Source organism: Bufo bufo, chromosome 5, assembly GCF_905171765.1.
Source record: "Bufo bufo chromosome 5, aBufBuf1.1, whole genome shotgun sequence".
Taxonomy (NCBI): domain Eukaryota; kingdom Metazoa; phylum Chordata; class Amphibia; order Anura; family Bufonidae; genus Bufo; species Bufo bufo.
This window is the reverse complement of record NC_053393.1, coordinates 420553443-420565756: the sequence shown is the minus strand read 5'-3', so window position 1 is coordinate 420565756 and position 12314 is coordinate 420553443. Positions and strand designations below refer to the sequence as shown.

Sequence of the window (12314 nt, the reverse complement as noted above, 5' to 3'; positions counted from 1 at the left end):
CAGTTATATGTTGTAAAGTTCTTTTTTCCGTGTATTAGTGGCAAAAGAAAAATATATTTGCCCTTGTGCAGTGCAGTGATATATTTTACAGCCCTGTTTGCTGTGTATTAGTGGCAAAATAAAAATATATTCGCCACTCAGCAATGCACTTATCTTTGAAAAGCCTTTTGTGTTGTTGTAAAAGTAGAAAAGAAATTAGGGCCAAATTGCCATTCAGCTGTGCAGTGATATATTCTACAGCCCTGTTTGCTGTGTATTAGTGGCAAAATAAAAATATATTCGCCATTCATCATTGCACTTATATGTTAAAAAGCCTTTTGTGTAGTGGAAAAGTGGAAAGAATTAGGGCCTAATTGCTGTTCAGCGGTGCAGTTATATATTCTAAAGCCCTGTCTGCTCTGTATTAGTGGCAAAAGAAAAAAATATTCACCGTTCAGCGTTGCACTTATATGTTGAAAAGGCTTGTGTAGTGTAAAAGTGGAAAAAAAATAGGGCCTATTTGTCGTTCAGAGGTGCAGTTATATGTGGTGAAGCCTTTTTTTCAGTATGGACCGAATTACGTAGTGGTGAAATTTTTTATGTTAAACAGGCTTTTTTGGGAAAATTGATGGGTGATTGTAGACTTTGCTCTGTATGAACCAAATATCATTATCCTTTTATTGGTGAAATTGTTTATGTGAAACAGGCTTTTTTGGGGGAAAATTGATGGGTAATTTGTAGACCTTGTTTTGCTGTATGGACCAAATTACGTAGTGGTGAAATTTTTTATGTGAAACTGGCTTATTTTGGGAATATTGATGGGTGATTGTAGACCTCCTTTTGCTGTATGGACCGAATTACGTTGTCGTGGGTCCTGCAGTAAACATAATGAAGACGCTGATGACAACACACCAGCAGACTTTGCCTTTACCATCTATTCACAATTAAATAAAGCAGTTTCAGTAAGTTGAAAACATTCACGTGTTTTTATCTGCTCCATCTGCATTTGATCTCCACAGCACAAAAGACATGACAGGAGAGCCTCTGCTTTGGAGTCCAAGTCCAGTTTCTTAAGATCAGGAGTTCTATTAGTATTGTGCGTAACATTATTGCTCCCTGTGCAAAGCCATAACAAAAGGACTCAGTAGGCAAAAGAAAAATATATTCGTCATTCAGCGTTGTACTTATATGTTGAAAAGCCTTGTCTAGTGTAAAAGTTAAAAAAATTAAGGGCCTATTTGCCGTTCAGCTGTGCTGCTATATGTGGTAAAGCCCTTTTATGCGGTGACATTTTTTATGTGACACAAGCTTTTTCGGGAAAATATATGGGTGATTGTACACCTCCTTTTGCGGTATGGACCAAATTACTTAGTGGTCAAATTCTTTATGTGACACAGGCTTTTTTTTTCAGAAAATGTATGGGTGATTGTACACCTCCTTTTGTGGTATGTACTGAATTACTTAGTGGTGAAGTTCTTTATGTGACACAGGCTTTTTTTAGGAAAATTTATGGGTGATTGTATACCTCCTTTTGCGGTATGGACCGAATTGCTTAGTGGTGAATTTTTCTTTTATGTGAAACTGGCTTTTTTTTGGAAAATGTATGGGTGATTGTACACCTCCTTTTGCGGTATGGACCGAATTACTTAGTGGCAAAATTCTCTATGTGACACAGACTTTTTGGGGAAAATTTATGGGTGATTGCACATCTCCTTTTGTGGTATGTACTGAATTACTTAGTGGTGAAATTCTTTATGTGACACAGGCTTTTTTTAGGAAAATTTATGGGTGATTGTATACCTCCTTTTGCGGTATGGACCGAATTGCTTAGTGGTGAATTTTTTTAAATGTGAAACTGGCTTTTTTTTGGAAAATGTATGGGTGATTGCATACCTCCTTTTGCGGTATGGACCGAATTACTTAGTGGCAAAATTCTTTATGTGACACAGACTTTTTGGGGAAAATTTATGGGTGATTGCACATCTCCTTTTGCGGAATGGACCGACTTACTTAGTGGTGAAATTTTTTATGTGACACTATCTTTTTTTCGGAAAATGTATGAGTAACTGTACACCTCCTTTTGCAGTATGGGCCGAATTACATAGTGGTGAAATTTGTTGTGAAACAGGCTTTTTTGGGGAAAATTGATGGGTGCCTGTACCCCTTCTTCTTTTGCTGTATGGGCCCAATTTCGCAGTGGTGAAGTTTTTCATTTCACAGCAAACTCTGCTGCTCTGTATCTCTTGTGAAGTCAACGTCTCCAACTATGCCCCTTGTGCGATTTACACCAAATACATTATGTTCATGTAGAGATCCAAGAATTATGTTGGAGGCATGCATGCAAGCCATGTGTGACCTCTCTCATCACTCTCACGCTGTTCTCCACCTGGTTTACCTGGGCGAACGGAGTTACACAGGGGAGGAACTGCTCCATGTCCTTCAGCAAGAAATCTAATCCTGGCTTTCTCTGCGACAACTCAAAATCGAAACCATGGTGACCGTCAACTGGAAGAACATGGTGTCGTCGCTGCGTCAAGAAGGGCTGAGCCATGTGCCCTGCATGGCACATGTGTTCGATCTGGTTGTCAAGCGGTTCCTGAATTCTTCCACCCATCTGCAAGACATCCTAAAAATGGCCAGGAAACTTTGCACACACTTCAGCTACTCGTACACCACAAAGCACACCCTCCTTGAGCTACAGCAGCAGAACGGCATCCCCCAACATAGGCTGATATACGATGTTTCCACCCGTTGGAATTCCACCCTCCATATGTTGGACCGACTATACGAACAGAGAAAGGCTATCAATGATCTCTTGATCATGCAAGCGGACAGGAGTAGCCCCCTGTCTATCTTTGATGTCAGCCAGTGGCAGCTCATGTGTGACACCTGCCGTTTGCGCAGGCCCCTTGAGGAGGCCACGTTATTTGTCAGTCGCCCGGACTACGGGATGAACGATGTCATTTCACTGCTTCATGTCTTTAACAGATGCTGAAAAATCTGAATGGTCAGGGGACTGGAAACGTGGCGCCTAGAAAGATGATGGCAGAGTTTGATATATTTGTCTGTCAAGATCTCTGTTTACAGTCAGTGAACGGGAACATCATTTATCGCAAGGATATGCAAACACCAACCGATGGAGTGTTAACCCCCAGAAGTAGGTCTTCGGCACAAAGGAGCAGTCATTTTCAGAGCCCGAGGTATCCTCCCGGACGGAAGCTTGACCTTTGCACGTCGACGGTCTGCATTGCGAAGCTTGTCTAAAAGAAAAATTCCGCAGTGCACCCCCTTGGCACAGGCTGCTTTGCTCCTTCAAAAACAATGGACTCTGTACAGCGTGACACCGATGTATAATTTCTCATACACCAGACTGAAAGAGTATTTCAAGCACTTGTCTGCCCACATAGCTGCCGAGAAGCAGAAGGGTCTTGCCATTGAACTGGGCTCAGAGCTGAACCTAAAAGCCAAATTTTCCTGTTTGCCTGGACTCACATGAAAGGACAGAGATCCACTGGCTGTGCTGATACAGATTTCATCAAAGCATCCACTCACCAAGGCAAGCACAGAGGACCGGATTGTGTGGACAGTAGTGTTGAGCGCGAATATTCGAATTGCGAATTTTTTTCTCGAATATCGCAATTTCGAGATTTCGCGAATATTTAGAATATCGTTCTATATATTCGCGAAATCGAATATTCTTTTTTTTTCTTTTTTTTTTTATTATATTTTTTTCTTTCCCACTTCCCTAAAGTTGTTCTTACCTGTCCTTTGGATTCCTGGCTTCCTGGCTGCTCCAGTCAGTGGCGTTTTCAACTTGCTGCTATATTCCATATTAGCTAAATTACAATCTAATCTATATGTGTATTTTACGAAATTTCGCAATAGTCGCAATTGCGATGCGAGTAATATAACACGAAATATTCGCATGAAGATTTCAACTTAGCACTGCTATACTCCATATTCTAGCCTAATATGGAATATAGCTGTGCTAAGTTAGCACTGCTATATTCCATATTAGGCTAGAATATGGAGTATAGCAGTGCTAAGTTGAAATCTTCATGCAAATATTTCGTGTTATATTAGTCGCATCGCAATTTCGACTTTTTCAAATGTTCTTAATATTGCTCTAACTTCGTCTTTTAGAAATTTCGTAATATTGCTCTAACTTCGTCTCTTAGAATATTACGAATATTCTAAAAGACGAAGTTAGAGCAATATTACGAAATTTCGTAAAATACACATATAGATTGTAATTTAGCTAATATAGTGCTATAATCCCTTTTTTTTCCTGTAATTTTTTTTTGCCTCTTCTGAACTTAAGTTTTGTAAAATATGTACACTATTAAAAATTATTACTATAGCAGTATATTAGCTTAAATACAATCTATGTGTATTTTACGAAATTTCGTAATATTGCTCTAACTTCGTCTTTTAGAATATTACGAATATTCTAAAAGACGAAGTTAGAGCAATATTAAGAACATTTGCAAAAGTCGAAATTGCGATGCGAGTAATATAACACGAAATAGTCGCATGAAGATTTCAACTTAGCACAGCTATATTCCATATTCTAGCCTAATATGGAATATAGCAGTGCTAACTTAGCACAGCTATATTCCATATTAGGCTAGAATATGGAATATAGCAGTGCTAAGTTTAAATCTTCATGCGACTATTTCGTGTTATATTACTCGCATCGCAATTTCGACTTTTGCAAATGTTCTTAATATTGCTCTAACTTCGTCTTTTAGAATATTCGTAATATTCTAAGAGACGAAGTTAGAGCAATATTACGAAATTTCGTAAAATACACATATTAGCCTAGCCAAAGTCATTAGCATAGGAACGTTGCCTTATACTATCAAGATAAATTTTCGCAATATGCGAAAAAATAATTTCGCGATAATTGGAATAATTGCGAATTTTCGATTTCGACGAATATAACACGAATATTCATGCGAATATTCGCGAAATATCGCGAAATCGAATATGGCACCTCCCGCTCATCACTAGTGGACAGGTTGGTTCTGCGGGACGTACACAGAGGACAATCTATAGGAGGGGTTACTAAAGATATTTACTTCCCTCCTGCTCTTCTTGTATAACGGATCCAAGGCGCTCACGGCTATCGTAGGGATGTGGTTCCAAAGAAACTTTGACTGTTATTTCGGTAAGCTGGTGATCAGTTCTCAGGATCTTACATGGCTAGCAGCGATGTGGACTAGGTATGACGTGTCTGGATGAGTCCAAAAGAAAAACAGTCAGCACTCCGTGTTTCCAAAGGCGTGGTGCATGTGTCTCGAGTCAGCGTCCCCGGAACAAAATGTGAAGACAAGACCGGCACTCACTGGTAAGTTGCAATTTATTTTGTCTTCATTTGTGACATAATAATACAATTGTGACACGTTTTGGCTCTAAGTATGAGTCTTTCTCAAACTCAAGTTTGAGAAAGGCTCATACTTAGAGCCGAAACGCGTCATAATAGTATTATTATGTGACAAATAAAGACAAAAGAAATTGCAATTTACCAGTGAGTGCCGGTCTTGTCTTCACATTTTGTGTCTGGATCAGTGTCGGCCACAGAGCTTGTTTTCTCTGTGCCCGTCAAACCTCGCATGGACTTTTCTTATGCCTTCCACGCAGAGTACTTCAAGACTTTATGGAATGATATTCATAAATCAAAGGACGAGGTCACGTTGGAGGAAGTGGACAATTTATTCCAATGTCTTTACTAGCAGTTCTTCAGACACTTTAGAATCCACTTATCAGCAACCCAGCTCGTCAAGGTGACGGCATCTGTGGCATCAGCGCATTGTGAAGGAAAAGTGAAGATCCTCAGTAAGGACTACCTAATCGGAGTGCTTGGATTCATCACTGAGCTGGCCATCAATTATCCAGTATTGAACACATGGACGACTCTCATCTTGGATCTTGTTCACAGTGTCTGGGAGCCCCCCGGACATCTTACATGTCTTAGACATTATCCCTGCTTACTACATGTTATACCACTTCTTACCATTCTGTTATAGCAGCTATGAGACATGCACATACTAAGGCTTATTTATGAAGATTTTCGGATGTTGCCTGTACTGACAAGTTGCCTTCCAGCTGTAATTGTGTAGCCTGCACTGTAGAAATGAGCTGGAGTCGGCTTGTTTCCTGGACTGTCCTCCAGTTATCAGCCATAGCCCCATATATTTCATGATCAATATGCATTACAATAGTGGTCACCCCGACACTGTTCGTTAATCCATTCTTGTTGATGAAGCACTTTTTTTTTTCAGTTTGTCTTTTAAATCTTGTGGTTTTGCCTCTTCTGTGCCTGTTATGTCCTTTTTGTGAAATAAAAAAAAATAAAAAAAATTACCTGTAAGGCTGAGTTCATACTTGAGTTACTTGGTCAGTTTTGGCCCAGTGACTACCCAAATAAGTGAAGTGTGCAGTGATTCTAAGAGCGATGCCTGTCATCTGCATGTCATATTGACTTACAGTATTATTTCACTACTCTAGGAGACTAGGAGACTCCCTATGCGTGTTACTGCAAGACACAGTGTTCTACACCACTATAAAGGCCCTCTGCAGCCAGGAAATAGCAGTTTTTTTACGTAATTGGTCCCGAATAAATTCGGATCGAACCAAATATTTATTTATTTTATTTGGCGAATCGGCGAATCAAATTTTTTGAAAATTTGCTCATCTCTAATAAAAACCACAGGGTCAAAAAGTGATCATACCCTATTTAACTTCTTTGAGGAGTATAGTTTTCAAAATGGGATCATTTCTGTGGGGTCTTTTATTAGAGCCTTCTCAAGTGTCAAACAGGGATATTGAGCCACTCATGCAACATTGAGCCCTAAAAGTCTGAGGCTTTACTTCCAGGTACCGCCATGTGTCCAGACAGAAGATTTAGGCCATTTTGAGGGTATTTCTGGACCATGGGGGATATTTATTAAAACTGGCATAAAGGAAAACTAGATTTAACCTTTCATGTTTCAGAGCCCCTTTGGGAAATGAAAGGCGGAATCTGATTGGTTGCTATGGGCAACTAAACCAGTTTTTCTTTAGACCAGTTTTAATAAAGATAATAATTATTATAATAATAATAATAAATAATATTTTGAACATAAATTCAGTTTTTATTGAGTTAATGAAAAAAAAAAATTCAAATACAGAAGCACACAGAAAGAAAAGATGAGGAATACCCTAATGATCAAATGTGCTTATTTTATGTATTCATTTAATGTATTTTTGCATTTCATGTCAGTATGACAATTCCATTAGAGGTACAGAGGTTGGGTAGTGCCATTTTGACTCTTCACATTATAGGCACATTTTATTTGCTTGTTTTTGTGATTTTTTTTTTCTTTCCTTATTTTCATACAAATAATGACAATGATTTGTTAAAAAAAAAAAAAAAAAAAATTTTGCTTTAATTCTATTGACTTATTCTTCTGCTAATGGGAAAAACTGACCCTGTGGTAGATGGCCAGAGTGATATAGATGAAACGTAATCTCAGACGCATGTATTTAAAGTGACAAGGTTAATTGAAAACATTGCAGACTATATTTATATTTGAATGTGTTCAATCTTCAAAGGACTATTATAAAACGCTCTAATGGAGGCTGCATGTTCTGTCTTCATACACGTTCACACAGTGTGCAGTCTAACATTCAGCATAATAGAATACAAATAGCATGTATAAGGTTACTTTGACACTTGCGGCAGAGGATGCAACTGATGGCATTTTTCAGACGGATCAGGATCCCGATCCGTCTGACAAATGCATTGAAATGCCGGATCCGTCTCTCCGGTGTCATCTGGAAAAACGGATCCGGCATTTATTTATTTTCGCTTTTTTTGCTGTCTGAGCATGCACAGACCGCAAAAACTGATCCGTTTTGCCGGAACACTAAGGGCCTGATCCAGCATTAATGCATTTCAATGGAAAAAAATGCCGGAACCGGCATTCGGGCAAGTGTTTCGGAATTTTGGACGGAGATAAAACCACAGCATGCTGCGGTATTATCTACGTCCTGAAAAGGCAAAAAGACTAAAATGAAGACATCCTGATGCATCCTGAGCGGAGTGAATGCATTAGGATAAACTGATTAGTTATTTTCCGGTATTGAGCCCCTAGGACGGAACTCAAAAGAATAACGCTAGTGTGAAAGTACCCTAAGTATAAAGCATAGATAGCATGTACTTTAACATTTGCATTAACACTTAAGAACATGATAAAATGGCTGCATGTACAGTACAGACCAAAAGTTTGGACACACCTTCTCATTCAAAGAGTTTTCTTTATTTTCATGACTATGAAAATTGTAGATTCACACTGAAGGCATCAAAACTATGAATTAACACATGTGGAATATATTCATAACAAACAAGTGTGAAACAATTGAAAATATGTCATATTCTAGGTTCTTCAAAGTAGCCACCTTTTGCTTTGATTACTGCTTTGCACACTCTTGGCATTCTCTATGGTCCATGCGGCTTCTGTAAAGAATATATTTTAATTCTGCTCAGGCTATATGACCACCCACATAAACATGTACTGAATATGTAATTTAAAAAAATCTACAGTGAGAAAAGAAACAATTAGAGGGGAAGAATAAAGATGAATCAATTAATTTAATCAGCAGTAGGGATGAGCAGACCCATGGATGATTGGGTTCGCCGAGTTTGGCCGAACTTCGGGTCAAAGTTCGGGTTCATGACCCAAAGTTGGCCCGAGCTCGAACCCGAACCACATTGAAGTCGATGGGGACCTGAACTTTGGTGCACTAAAATGGTTGTAAAATAGTCATAGTAACTAGTAAGGGCTAAACGGCTACAAAAGACCGTAAAATAGGGGAAAGAGCAGGACAGTTGCCCTGCAAACAAATGTGGATAGGGAAATTACTTAAAATAACATAGAATAGAAAAAAATAATAATCTTGAACTAGGAGGCAGAGGTCAAAGTAGAGTAGGAGGATGAGGAGGAGGTGGATGTGGCGGTGTAGGTGGAAGCGGCGGTGGAGTAGGAGGAGGTAGCCAACACTGTTTTAGTTTATTTGTTTTTATTTTTTTTCCCTTTATTTTATTATTTTATTTTATTTTTTATAAATGTGCTGAAGTTGGTGGTGAAGGTGTTACGCTGACCGGATGAGGAGGCGGTAGAGGAGGAAGCAAAGTAGGAGGAGGAGGCAACAAGAAATGTCCTGCAATCCTCGGTGGCGGTAGGCGTGCGACAAACTGCTTTCCATCTGAGGCCCAGCCGCCACTGCATTTATCCAGTGTGCAGTTAGGGAGATATAACATCCCTGCCCGTGCTTACTGGTCCACGTATCGGTAGTTATGTGGATCTCGCCACAGATGGCATTGCGCAGTGCACACCTGGTTTTGTACTCCACTAGGTTGTGCAGGGCAGGACCTGGAAAAGTAGTGGCGGCTGGGACCCACGTACTGTGGGACAGCCACCGCCATAAGGTTTTTAAAAGTCTCTGTCTCCACAAGACAGAATGACAGCATTTCAAAGGTTGGCATTCCTGGCCAGGAATCGCGGGTGAGTAAGGGGGTACTTCCTCTTTCTCTCCAGTGTTTGGGGGATGGATGTCACAGCCAGACAGCTGAGAAGCGCTCACAGGAGCTTCTCAGATCCTCCTCCTTGAATTTCTTTGTTTTGGTTTAGTTTCTCATCTCGTTAGTCTATCTCAGCTGTCATGCAGTTGGACTGATTGCTACCCTTTAAGTTCCTCCCCATAATGCAGTAGTGTGCGGCTGATACAACTTCCTGGAGTGTGTGTGCATGCTGTTCCCAGTTCCCAGTCCTCAGTCGTCAGTCGTCTGCAAGATAAGTGCTGTTTATGTATTTATGATTTTGTCTTTTCTGGATCCAGGTGACCCTGACTCCCTCCGTGTCAGTGTAGGGAGCCGGTGGTCGTGTCCCTTCACTATTGTAGGGTCTTCAGGTAATAGATAGCCGAGGAACGTGGATATGCGGCCATCCACCTTTGGGGTGTTCGCATAGGCTGAGCAGTGAGGGAGAGCGGCAGGTCTATTGCAGGGGTCTCCCTTTGTTCCTTAGTTGTGGATCCAGAGAGACATTGTTTATATGGTATTGTCTTGTTTCCTGTACACCATCCGTGACAATGGATAGCTGAATGCTTTCATGGGACAATGTGGACAAGCTGGGTGACGGTGGTGGAGGTGGTGCTGTTGCTGCCACATCCTCTGTTTGCGGGGTGGCAGGTGCCACTGTCACTCCAGAGCGCGAGGAAGAGGCCGAAACCGCAGCAGAAGAGGGAGCAAGAGGAGCCTGAGATCTTTTTGACCTTTCAGGTGTGTACTCCACTGCAGCTCGTGCTTTGCATTTAGATGCCTGGTCAGTCAGGTGGTGCTCAGGTTTAGAACATTTATGCCTCGTTTTAGGCTCTGATTGCACAGCGTGCAAACCCCTCGCATCTTGTCGTCAGCTCATTGTCTAAAGAACTGCCAAGCCAGGAAACTCCTTGGAGCTGGCTTTAGTGTACTCAGTCCCTGGGTGCGGTATGCAGTAGCAAGCAAACTAGCCAGGGGACGGACACTCTGCTTTTGCACCCTGCTCCCTCTTTTGCTGTGTGGCTGGCTCTGTGTGACCACCACCTCTTCCTCCGAACTGCACACGTCACTCGCATGACCTCAATTCCATGTGGGGTCTAGAACATCATGATCCTCCACATGATATTCCACCTAGTCTTCACCCCTGCCCTCCTTGCCAGTCTGCACACTGCAGCAAGCCGCAGCCATTGACACCTGTGTTTCATCATCATAATCAAAGACATGCTGCAGTGGTCTTCCCATGTCCACATCCTGAAACATAAGTGGTTGGGCATCAGTGCACTCAATCTATTCCACTTCTGGGGCAGGGCTAGGTGGATGGCCCACGGAAACCCTTCCAGCAGTCATCAAAAAGCATAAGAGACTGCTGCATGACTTGAGGCTCAGACTACTTGGCTGATTTGCAAGGGGGTGAGGTGAAAGACAGATGGCCATGGGCTGCAGGTGGCAACTCTATGTTTTCAGCAGGAAACCGGGTGGGAGACAATGTGAAGGAACTAGAGTCACTGCCAGCCATCCAATCTACTAACGCCTCTACTTTTTGTGGCTGCACCATTTGTAAACCATTTTTCTGGCTTCACCATTTGGGCCTACAAAATGACGCTGAACGTCCTGTCGCCTACGTTCACCTGAGGAAGGTGTTTCTTTTGGGCGTATAGCTGGCACAGATTGACCACGTTCTCTCCCTGCAATAGGAGCTCCACCAGCACCATCACGACCAGGGCCACGTCCCTTATTTTATGCTCTCCTCATTCTTTGAGGTCACACACCGAACTAGCAGACAGATTAATTATATTAATTTCCCTGTCACGTATGAAGTGCAGGTGTACCTCACACCAAAAATGGGACTATGTCACCCACTGAACTAACAGACGGATTAACTATATTAATTTCCCTGTCACATATGCAGTGCACGTGTATCTCACACCAAAATGGCTTTATATTACCGACCAAGGCCAAACTAACAGTAAGATTAACTATATTAATTTCCCTGTCACGTAGAAAGTGCACATGTATCGCACACCAAAATTGGTTATATGTCACCCATTGAACTAACAGACAGATAAACTATTATATTTTTGTGTCAGGGGTACAAAAATGGTGCATTGCACCCACAAAAAATCACTATAGGTCACCCACAGAAACCAGACAGATTACTTATTATATTTCTGTGTTAGGGGTACAAAGATGGTGCATTCCACCCACAAAAAAACGCTATGGGTCACCCACAAATTAACAGCCAGATTTATTATTATATTTCCGTGTCAGGGGTGCAAAGCTGGCATATTGCACCAACAAAAAATCATTAAAGGTCACCCACAAAACAAATATCCAGATTCCTAACACTCTCCCTTGCTTCAGCTGCCTGCTTCCTGTCCCTGCACTACTCAGAGCTGATGGGCTGTGCTACACGTGATCCAGCTTGTATAGAGGCTGAGTCACATGATGCACCGGCTAATCATAGCCATGCCATTACTAGGCATGGCTGTGATGGCTTCTAAGTGCCCACAGCTTAAAAGTTTGTTGATTGGCTGCCCTGCAGCCTTTCAAAAGATTTATTAACTGCCTGAACACTGAGCTCGAACCCAAACTTTTCCGGCAAAGTTTGGGTTTGGGTCCGGGTACCCGAACTAACAAAGTTCGGTACGGACCCGAACTTTACAGTTCGGGTTCGCTCAGCACTAATCAGCAGGTCTTCTTAAAATCAATCAAGTCATACATTCCCTTTAATGGCATAAACAGTAGACTACTT

General features: G+C 41.4%; 1 protein-coding gene across 1 annotated transcript in view; it reads left to right on the top strand.

Annotated features, from left to right (window-relative positions):
* The window catches only part of GADL1 (glutamate decarboxylase like 1), a 476825-nt gene that overhangs the window by 126044 nt on the left and 338467 nt on the right, over positions 1–12314 (top strand). The gene's annotated exons all lie outside the window — the stretch shown is intronic.